Source organism: Pelecanus crispus, chromosome 2, assembly GCF_030463565.1.
Source record: "Pelecanus crispus isolate bPelCri1 chromosome 2, bPelCri1.pri, whole genome shotgun sequence".
Classification (NCBI taxonomy): domain Eukaryota; kingdom Metazoa; phylum Chordata; class Aves; order Pelecaniformes; family Pelecanidae; genus Pelecanus; species Pelecanus crispus.
This window is the reverse complement of record NC_134644.1, coordinates 56,064,499-56,088,481: the sequence shown is the minus strand read 5'-3', so window position 1 is coordinate 56,088,481 and position 23,983 is coordinate 56,064,499.

Below are 23,983 nucleotides of genomic sequence, written 5' to 3'. Positions count from 1 at the left end.
AAGGGCCGAGGAGAGGGGCTGCCATCATCTGCCTGGCAGCACACAGCACCACGAGGAGTCCCTGGAGCCCGATGACACTGACGGACGCCATCGGAGACTGCTGGACACCACCGGACATCGCTGGACACCGCCGCAGACCATCACAGACCACCGGACATCGCTGGAGACCACCGGCGCCTGTTGAAGGGGAGTATCTCCTCTCCTCTCCTCTCCTCACACCTGGGGAAGGGCTGAGGAGAGGGCTGCCATCTTCTGCCTGGCAGCACCACAGCACCACGAGGAGTCCCCTGGAGCCCGATGGACACCGACGCACACCATCGGAGACCGCTGCACACCGCTGACACCGCCGGACACAATCGGACATCGCTGGAAACCACCGGACATCGCTGGACACCTCCGCAGAACGACGGAGACCGTCGGAGACCACCGGACACCACCGCACACCACCAGAGCCTGTTGCACTCCCCTCGAGCGCCAACGAGGTTAGTGGGGCCGGGAGGTGGCATTTGTTCAGTCTGAGGGTGAGAAAGCCAGTGTCGGGGGTGGCTCTCCTCAGCTAGCTCTCGCCTCAGCTACCCAATGGCTGCGTAAAGATGAAGCCAGACCCGCCCCGGGCGCAAGCACACAATAGCAGCGCATCATCAAAGAAGGTGCATGCTCCATCCCTGGCAACGTTCAAGATGGACAGACAGCTCTTCCTTTGGAGAAGGCACAGGACTCCAGTTCTCACAGGAGGAAGCTTGGGCAAGATCGGCCAAGAAACACTGCAACAAAAAAAGAAAAACAGGACACCCCAATTCAAACGCCAGTCAAACCCAATCAATAAACCAAGAAAAAACAGCTTTAAAATGCAAAACCTGCTCTCCTCTCTCATTTGGCACATTTGAGGCTGCATGCAGACTCCTGTGAAGGGGGGAAGGCTGGGGAAGGGGAAGGGGAATGGGAAAGGAAGGCTGGGGAAGGGGAAGGGGAAGGGGAAGGGGAAGGGGAAGGGGAAGGGGAAGGGGAAGGGGAAGGGGAAGGGGAAGGGGAAGGGGAAGGGAAAGGGAAAGGGAAAGGGCAGGGAGAAAGGGGCAGGGGAAAGGGGAAAAGGGACAGAGGAAGGGGAAGGAAATGGGGAAGGAAATGGGGAAGGGAAAAGGACGGGGAAGCGGAAGGGCAAGGGGGAAGGGGAAAGAGCAAGGGCAAGGGCAAGGGCAAGGGCAAGGGCAAGGGCAAGGGCAAGGGAGGGAAGGAAGGGGAAGGGTGTGAGGGATGCACTCCTGCTGTTTGAACTAACTGCACTTTGGTCCAGGCAGATGCTCTGCAAGTAGGCCTAAACAAAGTTAATCCTATTGCGTGAGCCTGAGAGATCCCGTACCTGACACCAGACATCGACGGGTCGGTAAGTGACATTTCCTGCATGCGTTTTGTAACATTTAAGATACATACAGGAAGCTTAAGCCATAATCTTTGTGTCCCGTACTAGCTTTAAGTGGAGTAAATAGTAGAGGATTGACCACCAATCCATCTGTGCTTATTATTTAACATTCCTAAATTTACTTGTTAAAAACTCAGAAACTAACTTCTAGATCACAGCTCTATCGCAGCGGTCTTTGACTCTTCTCCTGCAACAAACAGAAGGCAACGGAAGGGAAGGGAAACGGCAAGCTTATTTAGCCATCCTGGTGTTACCAAAATGGATTGCCTTGCGTTTTGATTCTCCTTTGTGCGTCGGTACCGGGAATGAAAAGGTAGCACAAGTACGCGCTAGCTAAACCCCCTTCTTATTGCCAGCAAGAAAGGCGCCTCTCGGCCACGAGCACGAGAAGGACCCCGTCTTACAACTCTCGATTTCTTAAATGCAATCTCAAGAACACTTACATACTTGGTTTTACAATTTACAGAACCCACTGGCTTTGGCCACGATACCGTCTGGTACCATGCACTTTTGAGGATCTGGACACACAAACCCCCGCGCAAGCATGCTTAATGCAAGTTCATTGGCTGAGTTAACACCATTTTGTTGCAACTTCTTCCTGTAACTCTTTTCAAAAGTCTCTCCTTGCTCAAAGAGTATGGAAACACCTTTATGATTTCAGGTAAAAGTGGAGAAAAAAAGCTGCTCTTAGTCTCTAATTCGTAAAGGATGAAGCAGCATTCACACAGTGCCTGGCGATCCAGGAGAAAAGCAAGAGATCGGCAAAGGAGGCAGATGCAGCATCCCCGGAAACATTCAAGGTGGACAGACAGCTCTTCCTTTGCACAAGCACAAGACTCCAGTTCTGACAGGAAGACGCTTGGCAACATTGGCCAAGAAACAATGCAAAAAAACAATAAAAAACAATAAAACCTCATTCAAAAAACAAGAAAAAAACAATAAAAATATGGAAACCCCATTTAAAACGCAAAACTGCTCTCCTCTCTCATTTGGTACTTTTGAGGTTGCGGGCGGACTCCTGCGTCCCATTCTGCTCTCCCCGGGACAGGAGAAACACCGACATACGCGGTGCGGGCCCAGACCAGCGCCTTCCACATGGTGAGGGGCTGGGGCACATGGCACCCACGGGCAGGCTGAGGGAACTGCTCCCGTGCAGCTGGCAGAAGAGAAGGCGCAGGGCTCGATCTCACTGCTGCTCTTCCAGAACACGGAAATGGGTTTCCTGACCCAATACCATGCACAAAATCATCCTCTTCATCTCCCACACGCACTTCACTAGTGCTACTTCTGCTATCCAGAACACCAATGGCCTTATAGGGGGAAAAAAAAAAAAAAAGAGAGAACGAGCGTCAGTTCCCCCAGCTTGCATCCCTAGTCCTTTTGGGAGGATACAAGCCACGGGCTCATCTCTCCTACCTGCTTCCCGGCTCTTACTGATCAAAGACAAAGCGTGAGAGCATTCAAACGTGAGTGTTCTTTGCCAATGTGCACGGAAGCGGCATCGCATCTCTAGTTCATGAGATGTGTGCGAAAAACGCTTCATAACAAATGGAATAAAATATGCAAGCCGAGCTCTGCTGTGAAAACTGGTTCTACAGAAAAAAAGACCTCTCTCAGCCCCTGAGCTCCTCAGGATTTAAGGTCTTGAACCCCACAGCCAGGAGGGAGCGGGCCACGGTGGCAACTCTCTTTTTACACCTTGGTTTCTAACCAACAGCACTACTCCCTTTGCTCCCACGTGGAGCCACGGAGCGCGCTGGCACGTTTCCAGCACAGGTTACTGGAGCCCAGGGCTGGCAACAAACCAGGGAACACACTCAACTGACAGTCTTGGTGCCCCTCACGCACTTCATAGCAAGTTTGCTCTGTACGTAAGTAAAAACACTGGGGCTTTTTGGTTTCGGTTGGTTGATGGGGCTTTATTTTGGGTGGTTTCTTCCTTTTTATCCCCTACATCATCATCTCTCCCTCTTAGAGAAAAAAAAATCCAAACTATCCCATCGCTTACTCATGCATTTTCATGTCCTTCCAGTTCTCCCTTTTTTTAACGCCTGCCTAGCTTTATGGTGCTCACAGACAGAATAGGAAACCCCAGGCAGCACCGTGGCAACCGGGGCTAGAAGGAAATAGCGCTCGTTCATTCGCACAGGAGTTGCAGCTAAGCTGCTAACAGACCGAGAAGCAGCAAGCTGGAAAAAGGCCCTTCTGCACAGACACGGCCAGGAGGGCTGCTGCACTTGGGCAGCCGTTTCCATCCAGTCACTTCTCCGAGCACAGCAGTCCCAAGTGAAAACTGCCCTCCTTCAACGGCTTGAGGAGAAAAGGGGGAGCCATTTGCTCACCACTGTAACGCAATGCACATTACTCAACGTTGTACTAGTCCTACTCACTACAGCCTCCAGTGCTTTTGCATTCACTAATGGCCCTCAAAGCAGCACTGACCAACTTAGGGTCTCACGGGAGGCGCTGAGTATGCATCTGTGTTAGTTGCAAATCTGACCTAATTCCTATTCACTTCAGACACAATCGGGAGCAACCGACACAACTTCCACCAGAATCGCGCAGGCTGCATCAGGTCTTGAGACACACAGGGCCTGACTCCTTCCAAATATGTCTTTACATGGCAGTTGCACAGGTGCACTCTACATGCAACACAGCAGACTCGGGGCGTCTTCCCAGGAGGCACTGGAGCATGTTACTCCTCAGGGAAGAGCATCCAGGCCTGGCCTCAGAATTGAAAGCAACATTACTCTGGCAATTAGGGGACTGCAGAACAGCAGACCCTAGGCACAAAAGGTTGTTCCCCAGCGTAAACAGCTCTACAGTTGTTGAAACTGGCCTAAAAGGCATAGCAGGAGCTGCGCTACGCCTTGGTAGCTTGCACCTCTCTGTCCTACGCTCCATCACACACTACATGCTGGCGGCTGCATTTCTGCACGTTTCCCACTGAGCTGCACAGAAAAAGGCAGCATCAACATACAGCCCAAGACACAAGTATTGCCACGAGTCATGTTGACTGCCAACTTTTCGGTGAGTTCGTACAGCCCATCTAAGGTGCTCATGGCATCGGAAACAGTGGTGGAATTTCGCTGGGCTGACTCACATGCAACCACGCGTTTCCCTCATCCTTTTCTCTAACAGCTCCCAGTTACGGAGCTTGGAACCATCCGGGAGCGTTCAGGAAGGCAGGAGCCGCACTAAGAGCCTCAAACAACTTTCTGAAGCCCCAGCTGAACCCAAACTGAAATGGCTGATCACCACCCTGGAATCTGTCTGCCTGCAATTGCTCCAGCCCATCCTCAAAGACATTTCTGTTGTTTCTTCTGACAGCCACTGTGGCAACATACTGCCTGCTAAGTAGTTTTGTTTAAGCCTTCTATCCATTCCTGTCACTACTCTCAGACTTCAGCTGTCTGTAGCTTTCTAGGCAGGCCACTTCACCTGGCTAGCTCTAGAGACCGCATGGAGATCAGCATCTCCAGAGGCTGATCCACAGGAGCATCTCCGTCTGAGGCTCCAGGCGGCTCTTGGGATCCTCAGAGAAGTGGAAGGAATTGTCCTTTGGAAGTACTGCCTTGCTCCCTTAAGGAAGAAGAAAGCTTAGACAATTTGCTGCTTCGCATTAGGTGAAATGAATTCCCAGAAAAGTGAGGTAGCAGAATCACCCAGGAGATCTGCGGCAGAGTGAAAAACTCAGCCTGGGTTTCTCATTCATGCTCTTTCAGATCACTCTTTGTGACAACAAAAACCTAGTCACGTGAAAGTGGTCGCTACCGAGAGTGTCACAGCTCTGCTAGGACTTGGGAATGGTTTCTCTTGCAGGTCCCCTCAACTGAAGATCCCTTGTGGCCTCAGAGTCTTTTCATAGACCTGGCTGTGCTGCTTGGCTGACTAACTAGCGATTTTAAGATTTCCCATTACACTTGAAGGTGTCTTCTCTCATGTTACGTTTCCCTAAGGCCAGACGCCAGGAGCCAGGCAGACGTCCCATTCTCCCACCGATCACCTACCACGGAGAAAAAGTTACAAGTTACCAAATTTGAAAACAAATTCTAAGAGAACTCGCCTTTGAATAACCCCTGCACAATTAGGGAAAGGAACAATTTGGTCGAGAGAGCAGGCTGTCAGGGAACAGCGTCAGGAAAAGCAATTGGAGAAGAGGGAAACCTCAAGTTAATTTCCTGCTTTACTGCTGTCATATGCTGAATAATAACTCATCCGGTGGCCAATGTCACAGCTTGGATTTTTTGTTTGCTAACTCATGTCCTGCAGATGATTCCCGTGTAAACATGGTACCTGGCACAGTCCCATGAGCAAGCACAGGTTTACGGCATCCTTACTACTCAGTGCCCAGAGAGACTCTGGCTGACTTTACGTCTCAATACTTCCAAGCCTTGCATTGATCCATCTGGCAAATAGCTTCATTTCCTCTTTAGAATACCTACTTCATGGTTTTACCTTTCTTGCCTCACAGAACATTACATCAATAGCAACAGAAATACTCATATGCCAGACACAATAATGCATACGGCCATTCAAACAAGGTAACGACTCCAGTGCCAGCATGTGCACGCGCTCACAAGCACACAAATTCTAGCTTCCCTTTTCTAGATGTGAATCGGGAATATGCACCTTCTCTGACCTCTGCGCGTGTTTCAGGACATTGTTGCCTCTGAAACAGAGACGAAAAATACTTCAGAGACATAAAAAAAGAAAGCATTTTAATACTGGAGAGTTCTTGTGTGTCACTTCAAACATCAGGCAGCGCGATTAGCAGGTGACTTGGAAAGGCGCGTGGACAGAGACAATAGGACTGGACATACGTAATGCACGAGAGAACATCTCAGAAGACATTACGCTAGAGGATGGCAGGTATGTGTATTCGCTGCCAGGTTGAGATAAGGCTGAAACACATTACAGACAGAACTGAAGAGACGCAGAGTCTATAAAAGCACAGGAAAAGCAAATCAACTGAAATAGTTTCCTCTTCTTTACGTCTAAGAAAATACAGCTTACAATCTCAAAGAAGAAATGAGGTAAGAGAAGAGGCTGCGCTGCTTTCAAATGTCTACACGTTGCTGTGAAACTGCAAAACTATAGCACTGAATACATAGGCTTTATAAATTCTATTATTATTATTATTGACATACGGTGAAGAGGCAGGCAAATTCGGCTCTCGCTTCCAGGGTTACCAGCGGGATTAGAAAGTCAGAGATCCTCCTGGTACTTGTGCAATATCTTCTTCTTCTCCTGTAGTCCCAATGCCTCAAGACCACTTTTGTATTCAGGAAGAACTTCAGGAAGAACGAACCACAGTCAATTCACTCCAATAGCAACTGTCCCAAATGATTTATTAAGCGACTTGACTCCAGAAAAATTAGCCAAGTCTTGAAAAAATAGGTAACCTAAAATTGTACCCAACAAAAGAAGAAATAATGCAATCTGACCAAAGAGGAAGGACAAACATACCTCTACAATCTAGCAGCCCTATCAAGCTGAGAGAGGCAGACATGCCCTTCAGTCAATCTCCTCCAGACACTCACCGTTGCACCGGGCTAAGGATTCACAAGCAGGCTCGTATCCCAACGTTCTCCAATACAGAGAACTTGCCTATCAACTCAGGCCAAGGAAACGTCCTAGAGACAATCTGCCTTCTGACCATTAAGGGCTAAACCTATCTCCTGTTTTATTCCTGGTCATGCAGCATCACGGCAACAAGCACGGTAGGCATACAGAAAAGGTCTCCTGAGACCTCCATCACCCACAAAGGTTTTCATTCCAGCAAAGGGACAGAGCTCGGCAGCACCTCCTCCCCACGTGCACCACCTCTCTCTGTCACCTAACAGCTAGCAAAAGGCTAACCCAAAGGCAACACCAACAACCCGCTAAAGATGTCGTCTGCACACTGGTCTTCACAAAAGCCACCAGCCAGAGGGACAAAGAAAACTATTAAACAGCGGAGAGATGACGCCTTCCCCCGTGACACCCATGCATGGCTGGAAAGTCGGTGCTGCCTTCTGCATCCATACAAGCCACGGAAGCACAGGCCTGCAACGACACCGGAAAAAGGAGCACGCGGGGATCTGCTGTCACCACGGCAGCACAGGCACAGCAAGCCCTCACCAGAAACACCTTCACAGCCGGCTTCCTTTCCCTTCTTGCAACGACAGTCAGCAAGATTTCTGGTTGCAGACTGGTGGGCATTGACTCACTGCGCGGGAAAGGAAAACACCTCCCTGGACTCCTTAACTGCTGTGGTGCTCCCAGCAGCTTTTACACGGCTCCAGGCACGTGCCAATCAACTGATGGGGCACAAGTACCTGCACACCCTCCACCCTGAGCACTCCCCTCCAGAGCCTGGAGCCAAGATCAAACCGGGCCTGCGTGCTTGCCTAGACTCACGACCCACCCGCAGCCGTTCTCGATGCAAGGCCACGCCGCGTCTGGCTTCGCCTTCAACCACTCCTTCGGTAGCCGAGGCAAGACCTAGCCGGGGACAGCAAGCCCCCACGGGCCTGCCCCTCCTCACACTCCTCAGGAAACCCCACCTCCAGGCCCCAAGGACCTCTGCGGCCCTACAATGGACTCCTCCCCTCCGTCGCCCCTGCGCAGCAGCCCGCAGGACGCCAGGCCCTCTCCTCCCCTCGGCCCCTCTCTGCCACCCCCGCCTGTGGGGACCATGCCACTTGCAGGGAGCCCAGCGGCTCGAGGCTCACGCAGGCTCCCCCACCCTCCCGGGACACTGCGGCCGCCGGACCCTTGAGGGGACCCCAGCCCGGCACGAGCAGGGGGCCGCAGCCCAGGGCACACAAGGGCAGCTGGAGGGCAGGCCCGCTGCCCGAGGGGCAGCCTGTCTCTCTGGCGAGCAAAATGGCCCCCCGCCATGGGGCCTGCATGGCCTCGTGGGCCACCGTCCCAGCCAGTGCAGCGGCCGTTGGTGACGTCACCAGCCTGCCGTTAGGCAAGCAGCCACCCTGCGGCTGGCCCACGGCTCCCTGAGCAGCCCCACGCTCTGACAACAGGCGTGCTTGCTACACGAGGAGCCGCAGAAGCGAGCAGAGGGCCCACACTGACTGGGGCGAGCGACAAGAGCGCCTTGCGACCGCTGAGGATGCCTCCGCAGCCCGGCAAACGCAAGCAGCCCGACGGGAGGAGCAGCACCTCTGGCAGGCCAGGCCAGCCCATGCAGCCTCACCCGGCCCACAACAGCCACGAGCCCATGGAGGTGGATCCACCTGCAGGGGCCGACGAGCCCATGGAGGTGGATCCACCGCCACAGGCCGACGAGCCCATGGACGTGGATCCACCTGCAGAGGCCGACGAGCCCATGGAGGTGGACCCAGCTCCCACAGCGCTCATGGGGCACCACCCCACCACGGCCCAGCTGCCTCCAACACCGTGGTGCACAAAGCGACGCGGGACCCCCGGGGGCTCTCACGGACCCTCCACCCAGCCAGCTTCCAACAAGCGGTGACACCCCCGCAGCCAGCGCTAGCCCTCAGGGAACCATCCACACCTACAGCCGGCAGGCTCAGCAGGAAGATCACCCGGCTGTCAAGCTGCACGTGAGCCCTGCTTTCCCGCTCCCCACCCCCCGCCCCTCATGAAGGGGGGCATCTCCTCTCCTCTCCTCTCCTCTCCTCACACCTGGGGAAGGGCCGAGGAGAGGGGCTGCCATCATCTGCCTGGCAGCACCACAGCACCACGAGGAGTCCCCTGGAGCCCGATGACACTGACGGACGCCATCGGAGACTGCTGGACACCACCGGACATCGCTGGACACCGCCGCAGACCATCACAGACCACCGGACATCGCTGGAGACCACCGGCGCCTGTTGAAGGGGAGTATCTCCTCTCCTCTCCTCTCCTCACACCTGGGGAAGGGCTGAGGAGAGGGGCTGCCATCTTCTGCCTGGCAGCACCACAGCACCACGAGGAGTCCCCTGGAGCCCGATGGACACCGACGCACACCATCGGAGACCGCTGCACACCGCTGGACACCGCCGGACACAATCGGACATCGCTGGAAACCACCGGACATCGCTGGACACCTCCGCAGAACGACGGAGACCGTCGGAGACCACCGGACACCACCGCACACCACCAGAGCCTGTTGCACTCCCCTCGAGCGCCAACGAGGTTAGTGGGGCCGGGAGGTGGCATTTGTTCAGTCTGAGGGTGAGAAAGCCAGTGTCGGGGGTGGCTCTCCTCAGCTAGCTCTCGCCTCAGCTACCCAATGGCTGCGTAAAGATGAAGCCAGACCCGCCCCGGGCGCAAGCACACAATAGCAGCGCATCATCAAAGAAGGTGCATGCTCCATCCCTGGCAACGTTCAAGATGGACAGACAGCTCTTCCTTTGGAGAAGCACAGGACTCCAGTTCTCACAGGAGGAAGCTTGGGCAAGATCGGCCAAGAAACACTGCAACAAAAAAAGAAAAACAGGACACCCCAATTCAAACGCCAGTCAAACCCAATCAATAAACCAAGAAAAAACAGCTTAAAATGCAAAACCTGCTCTCCTCTCTCATTTGGCACATTTGAGGCTGCATGCAGACTCCTGTGAAGGGGGGAAGGCTGGGGAAGGGGAAGGGGAATGGGAAAGGAAGGCTGGGGAAGGGGAAGGGGAAGGGGAAGGGGAAGGGGAAGGGGAAGGGGAAGGGGAAGGGGAAGGGGAAGGGGAAGGGGAAGGGGAAGGGAAAGGGAAAGGGAAAGGGCAGGGAGAAAGGGGCAGGGGAAAGGGGAAAAGGGACAGAGGAAGGGGAAGGAAATGGGGAAGGAAATGGGGAAGGGAAAAGGACGGGGAAGCGGAAGGGCAAGGGGAAGGGGAAGAGCAAGGGCAAGGGCAAGGGCAAGGGCAAGGGCAAGGGCAAGGGCAAGGGAGGGAAAGGAAGGGGAAGGGTGTGAGGGATGCACTCCTGCTGTTTGAACTAACTGCACTTTGGTCCAGGCAGATGCTCTGCAAGTAGGCCTAAACAAAGTTAATCCTATTGCGTGAGCCTGAGAGATCCCGTACCTGACACCAGACATCGACGGGTCGGTAAGTGACATTTCCTGCATGCGTGTAACATTTAAGATACATACAGGAAGCTTAAGCCATAATCTTTGTGTCCCGTACTAGCTTTAAGTGGAGTAAATAGTAGAGGATTGACCACCAATCCATCTGTGCTTATTATTTAACATTCCTAAATTTACTTGTTAAAACTCAAGAAACTAACTTCTAGATCACAGCTCTATCGCAGCGGTCTTTGACTCTTCTCCTGCAACAAACAGAAGGCAACGGAAGGGAAGGGAAACGGCAAGCTTATTTAGCCATCCTGGTGTTACCAAAATGGATTGCCTTGCGTTTTGATTCTCCTTTGTGCGTCGGTACCGGGAATGAAAAGGTAGCACAAGTACGCGCTAGCTAAACCCCCTTCTTATTGCCAGCAAGAAAGGCGCCTCTCGGCCACGAGCACGAGAAGGACCCCGTCTTACAACTCTCGATTTCTTAAATGCAATCTCAAGAACACTTACATACTTGGTTTTACAATTTACAGAACCCACTGGCTTTGGCCACGATACCGTCTGGTACCATGCACTTTTGAGGATCTGGACACACAAACCCCCGCGCAAGCATGCTTAATGCAAGTTCATTGGCTGAGTTAACACCATTTTGTTGCAACTTCTTCCTGTAACTCTTTTCAAAAGTCTCTCCTTGCTCAAAGAGTATGGAAACACCTTTATGATTTCAGGTAAAAGTGGAGAAAAAAAGCTGCTCTTAGTCTCTAATTCGTAAAGGATGAAGCAGCATTCACACAGTGCCTGGCGATCCAGGAGAAAAGCAAGAGATCGGCAAAGGAGGCAGATGCAGCATCCCCGGAAACATTCAAGGTGGACAGACAGCTCTTCCTTTGCACAAGCACAAGACTCCAGTTCTGACAGGAAGACGCTTGGCAACATTGGCCAAGAAACAATGCAAAAAAAACAATAAAAAACAATAAAACCTCATTCAAAAAACAAGAAAAAAACAATAAAAATATGGAAACCCCATTTAAAACGCAAAAACTGCTCTCCTCTCTCATTTGGTACTTTTGAGGTTGCGGGCGGACTCCTGCGTCCCATTCTGCTCTCCCCGGGACAGGAGAAACACCGACATACGCGGTGCGGGCCCAGACCAGCGCCTTCCACATGGTGAGGGGCTGGGGCACATGGCACCCACGGGCAGGCTGAGGGAACTGCTCCCGTGCAGCTGGCAGAAGAGAAGGCGCAGGGCTCGATCTCACTGCTGCTCTTCCAGAACACGGAAATGGGTTTCCTGACCCAATACCATGCACAAAATCATCCTCTTCATCTCCCACACGCACTTCACTAGTGCTACTTCTGCTATCCAGAACACCAATGGCCTTATAGGGGGAAAAAAAAAAAAAAAAGAGAGAACGAGCGTCAGTTCCCCCAGCTTGCATCCCTAGTCCTTTTGGGAGGATACAAGCCACGGGCTCATCTCTCCTACCTGCTTCCCGGCTCTTACTGATCAAAGACAAAGCGTGAGAGCATTCAAACGTGAGTGTTCTTTGCCAATGTGCACGGAAGCGGCATCGCATCTCTAGTTCATGAGATGTGTGCGAAAAACGCTTCATAACAAATGGAATAAAATATGCAAGCCGAGCTCTGCTGTGAAAACTGGTTCTACAGAAAAAAAGACCTCTCTCAGCCCCTGAGCTCCTCAGGATTTAAGGTCTTGAACCCCACAGCCAGGAGGGAGCGGGCCACGGTGGCAACTCTCTTTTTACACCTTGGTTTCTAACCAACAGCACTACTCCCTTTGCTCCCACGTGGAGCCACGGAGCGCGCTGGCACGTTTCCAGCACAGGTTACTGGAGCCCAGGGCTGGCAACAAACCAGGGAACACACTCAACTGACAGTCTTGGTGCCCCTCACGCACTTCATAGCAAGTTTGCTCTGTACGTAAGTAAAAACACTGGGGCTTTTTGGTTTCGGTTGGTTGATGGGGCTTTATTTTGGGTGGTTTCTTCCTTTTTATCCCCTACATCATCATCTCTCCCTCTTAGAGAAAAAAAAATCCAAACTATCCCATCGCTTACTCATGCATTTTCATGTCCTTCCAGTTCTCCCTTTTTTTAACGCCTGCCTAGCTTTATGGTGCTCACAGACAGAATAGGAAACCCCAGGCAGCACCGTGGCAACCGGGGCTAGAAGGAAATAGCGCTCGTTCATTCGCACAGGAGTTGCAGCTAAGCTGCTAACAGACCGAGAAGCAGCAAGCTGGAAAAAGGCCCTTCTGCACAGACACGGCCAGGAGGGCTGCTGCACTTGGGCAGCCGTTTCCATCCAGTCACTTCTCCGAGCACAGCAGTCCCAAGTGAAAACTGCCCTCCTTCAACGGCTTGAGGAGAAAAGGGGGAGCCATTTGCTCACCACTGTAACGCAATGCACATTACTCAACGTTGTACTAGTCCTACTCACTACAGCCTCCAGTGCTTTTGCATTCACTAATGGCCCTCAAAGCAGCACTGACCAACTTAGGGTCTCACGGGAGGCGCTGAGTATGCATCTGTGTTAGTTGCAAATCTGACCTAATTCCTATTCACTTCAGACACAATCGGGAGCAACCGACACAACTTCCACCAGAATCGCGCAGGCTGCATCAGGTCTTGAGACACACAGGGCCTGACTCCTTCCAAATATGTCTTTACATGGCAGTTTCACAGGTGCACTCTACATGCAACACAGCAGACTCGGGGCGTCTTCCCAGGAGGCACTGGAGCATGTTACTCCTCAGGGAAGAGCATCCAGGCCTGGCCTCAGAATTGAAAGCAACATTACTCTGGCAATTAGGGGACTGCAGAACAGCAGACCCTAGGCACAAAAGGTTGTTCCCCAGCGTAAACAGCTCTACAGTTGTTGAAACTGGCCTAAAAGGCATAGCAGGAGCTGCGCTACGCCTTGGTAGCTTGCACCTCTCTGTCCTACGCTCCATCACACACTACATGCTGGCGGCTGCATTTCTGCACGTTTCCCACTGAGCTGCACAGAAAAAGGCAGCATCAACATACAGCCCGAGACACAAGTATTGCCACGAGTCATGTTGACTGCCAACTTTTCGGTGAGTTCGTACAGCCCATCTAAGGTGCTCATGGCATCGGAAACAGTGGTGGAATTTCGCTGGGCTGACTCACATGCAACCACGCGTTTCCCTCATCCTTTTCTCTAACAGCTCCCAGTTACGGAGCTTGGAACCATCCGGGAGCGTTCAGGAAGGCAGGAGCCGCACTAAGAGCCTCAAACAACTTTCTGAAGCCCCAGCTGAACCCAAACTGAAATGGCTGATCACCACCCTGGAATCTGTCTGCCTGCAATTGCTCCAGCCCATCCTCAAAGACATTTCTGTTGTTTCTTCTGACAGCCACTGTGGCAACATACTGCCTGCTAAGTAGTTTTGTTTAAGCCTTCTATCCATTCCTGTCACTACTCTCAGACTTCAGCTGTCTGTAGCTTTCTAGGCAGGCCACTTCACCTGGCTAGCTCTAGAGACCGCATGGAGATCAGCATCTCCAGAGGCTGATCCACAGGAGCATCTCCGTCTGAGGCTCCAGGCGGCTCTTGGGATCCTCAGAGAAGTGGAAGGAATTGTCCTTTGGAAGTACTGCCTTGCTCCCTTAAGGAAGAAGAAAGCTTAGACAATTTGCTGCTTCGCATTAGGTGAAATGAATTCCCAGAAAAGTGAGGTAGCAGAATCACCCAGGAGATCTGCGGCAGAGTGAAAAACTCAGCCTGGGTTTCTCATTCATGCTCTTTCAGATCACTCTTTGTGACAACAAAAACCTAGTCACGTGAAAGTGGTCGCTACCGAGAGTGTCACAGCTCTGCTAGGACTTGGGAATGGTTTCTCTTGCAGGTCCCCTCAACTGAAGATCCCTTGTGGCCTCAGAGTCTTTTCATAGACCTGGCTGTGCTGCTTGGCTGACTAACTAGCGATTTTAAGATTTCCCATTACACTTGCAGGTGTCTTCTCTCATGTTACGTTTCCCTAAGGCCAGACGCCAGGAGCCAGGCAGACGTCCCATTCTCCCACCGATCACCTACCACGGAGAAAAAGTTACAAGTTACCAAATTTGAAAACAAATTCTAAGAGAACTCGCCTTTGAATAACCCCTGCACAATTAGGGAAAGGAACAATTTGGTCGAGAGAGCAGGCTGTCAGGGAACAGCGTCAGGAAAAGCAATTGGAGAAGAGGGAAACCTCAAGTTAATTTCCTGCTTTACTGCTGTCATATGCTGAATAATAACTCATCCGGTGGCCAATGTCACAGCTTGGATTTTTTGTTTGCTAACTCATGTCCTGCAGATGATTCCCGTGTAAACATGGTACCTGGCACAGTCCCATGAGCAAGCACAGGTTTACGGCATCCTTACTACTCAGTGCCCAGAGAGACTCTGGCTGACTTTACGTCTCAATACTTCCAAGCCTTGCATTGATCCATCTGGCAAATAGCTTCATTTCCTCTTTAGAATACCTACTTCATGGTTTTACCTTTCTTGCCTCACAGAACATTACATCAATAGCAACAGAAATACTCATATGCCAGACACAATAATGCATACGGCCATTCAAACAAGGTAACGACTCCAGTGCCAGCATGTGCACGCGCTCACAAGCACACAAATTCTAGCTTCCCTTTTCTAGATGTGAATCGGGAATATGCACCTTCTCTGACCTCTGCGCGTGTTTCAGGACATTGTTGCCTCTGAAACAGAGACGAAAAATACTTCAGAGACATAAAAAAAGAAAGCATTTTAATACTGGAGAGTTCTTGTGTGTCACTTCAAACATCAGGCAGCGCGATTAGCAGGTGACTTGGAAAGGCGCGTGGACAGAGACAATAGGACTGGACATACGTAATGCACGAGAGAACATCTCAGAAGACATTACGCTAGAGGATGGCAGGTATGTGTATTCGCTGCCAGGTTGAGATAAGGCTGAAACACATTACAGACAGAACTGAAGAGACGCAGAGTCTATAAAAGCACAGGAAAAGCAAATCAACTGAAATAGTTTCCTCTTCTTTACGTCTAAGAAAATACAGCTTACAATCTCAAAGAAGAAATGAGGTAAGAGAAGAGGCTGCGCTGCTTTCAAATGTCTACACGTTGCTGTGAAACTGCAAAACTATAGCACTGAATACATAGGCTTTATAAATTCTATTATTATTATTATTGACATACGGTGAAGAGGCAGGCAAATTCGGCTCTCGCTTCCAGGGTTACCAGCGGGATTAGAAAGTCAGAGATCCTCCTGGTACTTGTGCAATATCTTCTTCTTCTCCTGTAGTCCCAATGCCTCAAGACCACTTTTGTATTCAGGAAGAACTTCAGGAAGAACGAACCACAGTCAATTCACTCCAATAGCAACTGTCCCAAATGATTTATTAAGCGACTTGACTCCAGAAAAATTAGCCAAGTCTTGAAAAAATAGGTAACCTAAAATTGTACCCAACAAAAGAAGAAATAATGCAATCTGACCAAAGAGGAAGGACAAACATACCTCTACAATCTAGCAGCCCTATCAAGCTGAGAGAGGCAGACATGCCCTTCAGTCAATCTCCTCCAGACACTCACCGTTGCACCGGGCTAAGGATTCACAAGCAGGCTCGTATCCCAACGTTCTCCAATACAGAGAACTTGCCTATCAACTCAGGCCAAGGAAACGTCCTAGAGACAATCTGCCTTCTGACCATTAAGGGCTAAACCTATCTCCTGTTTTATTCCTGGTCATGCAGCATCACGGCAACAAGCACGGTAGGCATACAGAAAAGGTCTCCTGAGACCTCCATCACCCACAAAGGTTTTCATTCCAGCAAAGGGACAGAGCTCGGCAGCACCTCCTCCCCACGTGCACCACCTCTCTCTGTCACCTAACAGCTAGCAAAAGGCTAACCCAAAGGCAACACCAACAACCCGCTAAAGATGTCGTCTGCACACTGGTCTTCACAAAAGCCACCAGCCAGAGGGACAAAGAAAACTATTAAACAGCGGAGAGATGACGCCTTCCCCCGTGACACCCATGCATGGCTGGAAAGTCGGTGCTGCCTTCTGCATCCATACAAGCCACGGAAGCACAGGCCTGCAACGACACCGGAAAAAGGAGCACGCGGGGATCTGCTGTCACCACGGCAGCACAGGCACAGCAAGCCCTCACCAGAAACACCTTCACAGCCGGCTTCCTTTCCCTTCTTGCAACGACAGTCAGCAAGATTTCTGGTTGCAGACTGGTGGGCATTGACTCACTGCGCGGGAAAGGAAAACACCTCCCTGGACTCCTTAACTGCTGTGGTGCTCCCAGCAGCTTTTACACGGCTCCAGGCACGTGCCAATCAACTGATGGGGCACAAGTACCTGCACACCCTCCACCCTGAGCACTCCCCTCCAGAGCCTGGAGCCAAGATCAAACCGGGCCTGCGTGCTTGCCTAGACTCACGACCCACCCGCAGCCGTTCTCGATGCAAGGCCACGCCGCGTCTGGCTTCGCCTTCAACCACTCCTTCGGTAGCCGAGGCAAGACCTAGCCGGGGACAGCAAGCCCCCACGGGCCTGCCCCTCCTCACACTCCTCAGGAAACCCCACCTCCAGGCCCCAAGGACCTCTGCGGCCCTACAATGGACTCCTCCCCTCCGTCGCCCCTGCGCAGCAGCCCGCAGGACGCCAGGCCCTCTCCTCCCCTCGGCCCCTCTCTGCCACCCCCGCCTGTGGGGACCATGCCACTTGCAGGGAGCCCAGCGGCTCGAGGCTCACGCAGGCTCCCCCACCCTCCCGGGACACTGCGGCCGCCGGACCCTTGAGGGGACCCCAGCCCGGCACGAGCAGGGGGCCGCAGCCCAGGGCACACAAGGGCAGCTGGAGGGCAGGCCCGCTGCCCAAGGGGCAGCCTGTCTCTCTGGCGAGCAAAATGGCCCCCCGCCATGGGGCCTGCATGGCCTCGTGGGCCACCGTCCCAGCCAGTGCAGCGGCCGTTGGTGACGTCACCAGCCTGCCGTTAGGCAAGCAGCCACCCCTGCGGCTGGCCCACGGCTCCCTGAGCAGCCCCACGCTCTGACAACAGGCGTGCTTGCTACACGAGGAGCCGCAGAAGCGAGCAGAGGGCCCACACTGACTGGGGCGAGCGACAAGAGCGCCTTGCGACCGCTGAGGATGCCTCCGCAGCCCGGCAAACGCAAGCAGCCCGACGGGAGGAGCAGCACCTCTGGCAGGCCAGGCCAGCCCATGCAGCCTCACCCGGCCCACAACAGCCACGAGCCCATGGAGGTGGATCCACCTGCAGGGGCCGACGAGCCCATGGAGGTGGATCCACCGCCACAGGCCGACGAGCCCATGGACGTGGATCCACCTGCAGAGGCCGACGAGCCCATGGAGGTGGACCCAGCTCCCACAGCGCTCATGGGGCACCACCCCACCACGGCCCAGCTGCCTCCAACACCGTGGTGCACAAAGCGACGCGGGACCCCCGGGGGCTCTCACGGACCCTCCACCCAGCCAGCTTCCAACAAGCGGTGACACCCCCGCAGCCAGCGCTAGCCCTCAGGGAACCATCCACACCTACAGCCGGCAGGCTCAGCAGGAAGATCACCCGGCTGTCAAGCTGCACGTGAGCCCTGCTTTCCCGCTCCCCACCCCCCGCCCCTCATGAAGGGGGGCATCTCCTCTCCTCTCCTCTCCTCTCCTCACACCTGGGGAAGGGCCGAGGAGAGGGGCTGCCATCATCTGCCTGGCAGCACCACAGCACCACGAGGAGTCCCCTGGAGCCCGATGACACTGACGGACGCCATCGGAGACTGCTGGACACCACCGGACATCGCTGGACACCGCCGCAGACCATCACAGACCACCGGACATCGCTGGAGACCACCGGCGCCTGTTGAAGGGGAGTATCTCCTCTCCTCTCCTCTCCTCACACCTGGGGAAGGGCTGAGGAGAGGGGCTGCCATCTTCTGCCTGGCAGCACCACAGCACCACGAGGAGTCCCCTGGAGCCCGATGGACACCGACGCACACCATCGGAGACCGCTGCACACCGCTGGACACCGCCGGACACAATCGGACATCGCTGGAAACCACCGGACATCGCTGGACACCTCCGCAGAACGACGGAGACCGTCGGAGACCACCGGACACCACCGCACACCACCAGAGCCTGTTGCACTCCCCTCGAGCGCCAACGAGGTTAGTGGGGCCGGGAGGTGGCATTTGTTCAGTCTGAGGGTGAGAAAGCCAGTGTCGGGGGTGGCTCTCCTCAGCTAGCTCTCGCCTCAGCTACCCAATGGCTGCGTAAAGATGAAGCCAGACCCGCCCCGGGCGCAAGCACACAATAGCAGCGCATCATCAAAGAAGGTGCATGCTCCATCCCTGGCAACGTTCAAGATGGACAGACAGCTCTTCCTTTGGAGAAGCACAGGACTCCAGTTCTCACAGGAGGAAGCTTGGGCAAGATCGGCCAAGAAACACTGCAACAAAAAAAGAAAAACAGGACACCCCAATTCAAACGCCAGTCAAACCCAATCAATAAACCAAGAAAAAACAGCTTAAAATGCAAAACCTGCTCTCCTCTCTCATTTGGCACATTTGAGGCTGCATGCAGACTCCTGTGAAGGGGGGAAGGCTGGGGAAGGGGAAGGGGAATGGGAAAGGAAGGCTGGGGAAGGGGAAGGGGAAGGGGAAGGGGAAGGGGAAGGGGAAGGGGAAGGGGAAGGGGAAGGGGAAGGGGAAGGGGAAGGGGAAGGGAAAGGGAAAGGGAAAGGGCAGGGAGAAAGGGGCAGGGGAAAGGGGAAAAGGGACAGAGGAAGGGGAAGGAAATGGGGAAGGAAATGGGGAAGGGAAAAGGACGGGGAAGCGGAAGGGCAAGGGGAAGGGGAAGAGCAAGGGCAAGGGCAAGGGCAAGGGCAAGGGCAAGGGCAAGGGCAAGGGAGGGAAAGGAAGGGGAAGGGTGTGAGGGATGCACTCCTGCTGTTTGAACTAACTGCACTTTGGTCCAGGCAGATGCTCTGCAAGTAGGCCTAAACAAAGTTAATCCTATTGCGTGAGCCTGAGAGATCCCGTACCTGACACCAGACATCGACGGGTCGGTAAGTGACATTTCCTGCATGCGTGTAACATTTAAGATACATACAGGAAGCTTAAGCCATAATCTTTGTGTCCCGTACTAGCTTTAAGTGGAGTAAATAGTAGAGGATTGACCACCAATCCATCTGTGCTTATTATTTAACATTCCTAAATTTACTTGTTAAAACTCAAGAAACTAACTTCTAGATCACAGCTCTATCGCAGCGGTCTTTGACTCTTCTCCTGCAACAAACAGAAGGCAACGGAAGGGAAGGGAAACGGCAAGCTTATTTAGCCATCCTGGTGTTACCAAAATGGATTGCCTTGCGTTTTGATTCTCCTTTGTGCGTCGGTACCGGGAATGAAAAGGTAGCACAAGTACGCGCTAGCTAAACCCCCTTCTTATTGCCAGCAAGAAAGGCGCCTCTCGGCCACGAGCACGAGAAGGACCCCGTCTTACAACTCTCGATTTCTTAAATGCAATCTCAAGAACACTTACATACTTGGTTTTACAATTTACAGAACCCACTGGCTTTGGCCACGATACCGTCTGGTACCATGCACTTTTGAGGATCTGGACACACAAACCCCCGCGCAAGCATGCTTAATGCAAGTTCATTGGCTGAGTTAACACCATTTTGTTGCAACTTCTTCCTGTAACTCTTTTCAAAAGTCTCTCCTTGCTCAAAGAGTATGGAAACACCTTTATGATTTCAGGTAAAAGTGGAGAAAAAAAGCTGCTCTTAGTCTCTAATTCGTAAAGGATGAAGCAGCATTCACACAGTGCCTGGCGATCCAGGGAGAAAAGCAAGAGATCGGCAAAGGAGGCAGATGCAGCATCCCCGGAAACATTCAAGGTGGACAGACAGCTCTTCCTTTGCACAAGCACAAGACTCCAGTTCTGACAGGAAGACGCTTGGCAACATTGGCCAAGAAACAATGCAAAAAAACAATAAAAAACAATAAAACCTCATTCAAAAAACAAGAAAAAAACAATAAAAATATGGAAACCCCATTTAAAACGCAAAAACTGCTCTCCTCTCTCATTTGGTACTTTTGAGGTTGCGGGCGGACTCCTGCGTCCCATTCTGCTCTCCCGGGACAGGAGAAACACCGACATACGCGGTGCGGGCCCAGACCAGCGCCTTCCACATGGTGAGGGGCTGGGGCAACATGGCACCCACGGGCAGGCTGAGGGAACTGCTCCCGTGCAGCTGGCAGAAGAGAAGGCGCAGGGCTCGATCTCACTGCTGCTCTTCCAGAACACGGAAATGGGTTTCCTGACCCAATACCATGCACAAAATCATCCTCTTCATCTCCACACGCACTTCACTAGTGCTACTTCTGCTATCCAGAACACCAATGGCCTTATAGGGGGAAAAAAAAAAAAAAAGAGAGAACGAGCGTCAGTTCCCCCAGCTTGCATCCCTAGTCCTTTTGGGAGGATACAAGCCACGGGCTCATCTCTCCTACCTGCTTCCCGGCTCTTACTGATCAAAGACAAAGCGTGAGGAGCATTCAAACGTGAGTGTTCTTTGCCAATGTGCACGGAAGCGGCATCGCATCTCTAGTTCATGAGATGTGTGCGAAAAAACGCTTCATAACAAATGGAATAAAATATGCAAGCCGAGCTCTGCTGTGAAAACTGGTTCTACAGAAAAAAAGACCTCTCTCAGCCCCTGAGCTCCTCAGGATTTAAGGTCTTGAACCCCACAGCCAGGAGGGAGCGGGCCACGGTGGCAACTCTCTTTTTACACCTTGGTTTCTAACCAACAGCACTACTCCCTTTGCTCCCACGTGGAGCCACGGAGCGCGCTGGCACGTTTCCAGCACAGGTTACTGGAGCCCAGGGCTGGCAACAAACCAGGGAACACACTCAACTGACAGTCTTGGTGCCCCTCACGCACTTCATAGCAAGTTTGCTCTGTACGTAAGTAAAAACACTGGGGCTTTTTGGTTTCGGTTGGTTGATGGGGCTTTATTTTGGGTGGTTTCTTCCTTTTTATCCCCTACATCATCATCTCTCCCTCTTAGAGAAAAAAAAATCCAAACTATCCCATCGCTTACTCATGCATTTTCATGTCCTTCCAGTTCTCCCTTTTTTTAACGCCTGCCTAGCTTTATGGTGCTCACAGACAGAATAGGAAACCCCAGGCAGCACCGTGGCAACCGGGGCTAGAAGGAAATAGCGCTCGTTCATTCGCACAGGAGTTGCAGCTAAGCTGCTAACAGACCGAGAAGCAGCAAGCTGGAAAAAGGCCCTTCTGCACAGACACGGCCAGGAGGGCTGCTGCACTTGGGCAGCCGTTTCCATCCAGTCACTTCTCCGAGCACAGCAGTCCCAAGTGAAAACTGCCCTCCTTCAACGGCTTGAGGAGAAAAGGGGGAGCCATTTGCTCACCACTGTAACGCAATGCACATTACTCAACGTTGTACTAGTCCTACTCACTACAGCCTCCAGTGCTTTTGCATTCACTAATGGCCCTCAAAGCAGCACTGACCAACTTAGGGTCTCACGGGAGGCGCTGAGTATGCATCTGTGTTAGTTGCAAATCTGACCTAATTCCTATTCACTTCAGACACAATCGGGAGCAACCGACACAACTTCCACCAGAATCGCGCAGGCTGCATCAGGTCTTGAGACACACAGGGCCTGACTCCTTCCAAATATGTCTTTACATGGCAGTTTCACAGGTGCACTCTACATGCAACACAGCAGACTCGGGGCGTCTTCCCAGGAGGCACTGGAGCATGTTACTCCTCAGGGAAGAGCATCCAGGCCTGGCCTCAGAATTGAAAGCAACATTACTCTGGCAATTAGGGGACTGCAGAACAGCAGACCCTAGGCACAAAAGGTTGTTCCCCAGCGTAAACAGCTCTACAGTTGTTGAAACTGGCCTAAAAGCATAGCAGGAGCTGCGCTACGCCTTGGTAGCTTGCACCTCTCTGTCCTACGCTCCATCACACACTACATGCTGGCGGCTGCATTTCTGCACGTTTCCCACTGAGCTGCACAGAAAAAGGCAGCATCAACATACAGCCCGAGACACAAGTATTGCCACGAGTCATGTTGACTGCCAACTTTTCGGTGAGTTCGTTACAGCCCATCTAAGGTGCTCATGGCATCGGAAACAGTGGTGGAATTTCGCTGGGCTGACTCACATGCAACCACGCGTTTCCCTCATCCTTTTCTCTAACAGCTCCCAGTTACGGAGCTTGGAACCATCCGGGAGCGTTCAGGAAGGCAGGAGCCGCACTAAGAGCCTCAAACAACTTTCTGAAGCCCCAGCTGAACCCAAACTGAAATGGCTGATCACCACCCTGGAATCTGTCTGCCTGCAATTGCTCCAGCCCATCCTCAAAGACATTTCTGTTGTTTCTTCTGACAGCCACTGTGGCAACATACTGCCTGCTAAGTAGTTTTGTTTAAGCCTTCTATCCATTCCTGTCACTACTCTCAGACTTCAGCTGTCTGTAGCTTTCTAGGCAGGCCACTTCACCTGGCTAGCTCTAGAGACCGCATGGAGATCAGCATCTCCAGAGGCTGATCCACAGGAGCATCTCCGTCTGAGGCTCCAGGCGGCTCTTGGGATCCTCAGAGAAGTGGAAGGAATTGTCCTTTGGAAGTACTGCCTTGCTCCCTTAAGGAAGAAGAAAGCTTAGACAATTTGCTGCTTCGCATTAGGTGAAATGAATTCCCAGAAAAGTGAGGGTAGCAGAATCACCCAGGAGATCTGCGGCAGAGTGAAAAACTCAGCCTGGGTTTCTCATTCATGCTCTTTCAGATCACTCTTTGTGACAACAAAAACCTAGTCACGTGAAAGTGGTCGCTACCGAGAGTGTCACAGCTCTGCTAGGACTTGGGGAATGGTTTCTCTTGCAGGTCCCCTCAACTGAAGATCCCTTGTGGCCTCAGAGTCTTTCATAGACCTGGCTGTGCTGCTTGGCTGACTAACTAGCGATTTTAAGATTTCCCATTACACTTGCAGGTGTCTTCTCTCATGTTACGTTTCCCTAAGGCCAGACGCCAGGAGCCAGGCAGACGTCCCATTCTCCCACCGATCACCTACCACGGAGAAAAAGTTACAAGTTACCAAATTTGAAAACAAATTCTAAGAGAACTCGCCTTTGAATAACCCCTGCACAATTAGGGAAAGGAACAATTTGGTCGAGAGAGCAGGCTGTCAGGGAACAGCGTCAGGAAAAGCAATTGGAGAAGAGGGAAACCTCAGTTAATTTCCTGCTTTACTGCTGTCATATGCTGAATAATAACTCATCCGGTGGCCAATGTCACAGCTTGGATTTTTTGTTTGCTAACTCATGTCCTGCAGATGATTCCCGTGTAAACATGGTACCTGGCACAGTCCCATGAGCAAGCACATGGTTTACGGCATCCTTACTACTCAGTGCCCAGAGAGACTCTGGCTGACTTTACGTCTCAATACTTCCAAGCCTTGCATTGATCCATCTGGC